Raw genomic sequence first — 2,790 nt, 5'->3', positions numbered from 1 at the left:
AGCCGACTATGGCAAGAAATGGATCAGGGATCTCCTAACTGCATATGTAACTGTTCTCACCTCATATACATTTGTTTACATCAAGTGCTCTAAGCTAATGAATCCACCAATAAAGCACCAATATTTTGCTAAGGATTTTATAAAAAGAAAATCCATGATTACAATTTTTTTTTTTTTCTTCGTGGCTTAAAGCACTCCCAGATGTCATCCACCACAAAAATCTGGTAAAACCCATAATCAAAACCACATTTACAGGTACAAGCTCCTTTTAATCTCTTCACTGCATCCAGCCATATAACATCAAAGAATACAAGGAGGGGAAAATATGCTTTACATGTTAGGGGGGGGAAAAGCTGCAGTGAATAGATTGAAAGATGAAGTGTTACAGGCATGTGGTAGAGAAAATACTGACCTGTTACCTGTCTGTTCACATCCAACCCTGAACAACTAGTCAGGATGTCTTGTATAACTGCTTAAATACCTACATTTTTTGCTGAAGGCATTCTTGTTTTGATGTGATTTACTTTTATCCTGTTCACCAAAAAAAAAATGATATGACCTAAACAACATTTCTTATAAAAACATTATACAAATCCTGGCCACATTTCCAAACTTTCACTTCTGGAAAAATTATTTAAGATCATAAAAGAAAAATCACTGAAAATTAATACCATCAAATTACTTCATAATTACTTTTTAGAAATCATAAATTAACTTTTTCATAAAATTTGTAAAAAAGTGTGTTCAATGTTACGCTTGTTAAAAATAATATATATAAATAAAGCTGAAAATAAATCTTCAATTAATATTATAAATGACATGTCACTATATATTAAATTCCACACCCTTTCTTTCAAGTACTAACCGGTATTGCTTAAACAGTGTTCACTGTGACAACTGTAGAAGAGGTAAGAATGAGAATTAATCGTTTCAAGTGCAAAAGAGTTTTGACTATATTTACACATGTATTTCTGACAAATATAATTGAAAATGGTCAAACACATCTCTTGCACAATAAAGATAATCATTCTCATCCATACCTTTTCTACAGTCTTAGTATATATATATATATATATATATATATATTAATACTAAATATTTTCCATATATATTATATCTAGTTATAATTATAATGAAGAGAGATATTGTATATTGCTGGATACTAATATTTTTCCTCCTTTTTTAGTAAAAGACATGGAATAATTGGTATATTTCCCCCAATATTTGACAGTAACCAAAGAAAAAGGCTGAATCAAAACATACCAGACAATCTCAATTTGTATGCAATGTATCACTGACTTGTGATTGTGCTAACCACACTTAATTTTGAAAATATCTTTAGAGGCCATATTTTCCTATCTATGTGACCACTGTGAGGGATTAGAATATATTTCATAGTCTTGAAGTTTAAGCAGACATTAATAATTATTAAAAATTACCAGTACACAAACCCACGTTCCATCTCAGCCCAAACCATACATTATTACAACATATGATGCCCATTTTGCCCAACTTTGCCAATGGCTGTAATATTCATGTTTTCCAAGAAATTTCAAAAACTAATCTTAAATATTGCTTACAAAGTGACTGCATCCCTCAGAGCTTAAGTCCCTATTAGCCAAGAACCTTAGGGGCACTCTTGGGAATCCACAATCATTGCTGCATGAACCAAAAACCTTCCTAACTGGGGTCTCCCTGACATTTGTTGCAACCCATTTTCTGAAATTCTGACATTTTTTCCCCCTCACACATATTTCATATATCAGATGTTTTAAAAGTAACTACACCCCTTTGAGGCAAAGTCCATACTGCTCAGACAACAACTTTGTGGACATATTGCCGTATGAACCAAAAGCTTTCCTGAACCAAGGGCATTGCCACTGGATCCCTACACAATCACCCTATTTCCCTTATTTGAAATAGATAAATACATTGAAGGTACAGTAACATTTTAAAAGGGGTGATTGGTCTTGACTTTACGACCAACCGAAACAGCTATGCAGGATTACCACCAAGAGGCAAAGGCAAAGTTAAGCACGACATTGTGTCCATGCAGCATTTGTGGTGACCTTTCATCTTTATTTCTTATATTTTTCTTTGCCTGCATTGCTTATGTCATATTGGTGAAGTTTTATCCTTTCTGTAAGGCAGTCTTTAGATTTTCCTAATCTCAGTGCAGTCATTGAGTAAATATACACCCAAGTGGGTTTATATACAGAACACTGCCAATAAATTCACTGGAAAAATTAATTTGATTTTAAATATTGACTAATATTAATAGTTGTAGCAATCTACAATAACAATTACTTTTCATTAATTAAAGGCCAAAATTATAAAAGGAACATTCTCTTCCTTGGTTGCACATAGTAGGCTAATCTGATAACTGTCTATAGAGTGACTAAACCCCACTAGGCCCATATTACTCCAGACATTCATGGAAATCCACAAACACCCCTGTGCGAACCACCCCAGTAATGACCCCCCCCCCCCACCCAACCTGATCGCTGCACGACCTTGCCCCCGACCCGCAACCTGACTGCCATTGATTTAAGAGTGCGCGTTTTGTTGTGGCCTATTTTCTTCATCTCTGACACCATTCTTTATCTCTGTATATTAGTTAAAGCATCAGAGAGTGTAGTTTTCCCTAGATTTTCCCATATATCTTGCATGGTAAGGAACTGGGGACCCTACCACGTACTCACTCCAGAGCATCACAACATGAAAACTACAATCAAGTATCATGCTGTGACCACGGCGGCTCAGACATGAACCTACCGTTAAAAGAAGATA

Source organism: Penaeus monodon, chromosome 4 (assembly GCF_015228065.2).
Source record: "Penaeus monodon isolate SGIC_2016 chromosome 4, NSTDA_Pmon_1, whole genome shotgun sequence".
In the NCBI taxonomy this organism is placed as follows: domain Eukaryota; kingdom Metazoa; phylum Arthropoda; class Malacostraca; order Decapoda; family Penaeidae; genus Penaeus; species Penaeus monodon.
This window is presented reverse-complemented; position numbering follows the sequence as displayed.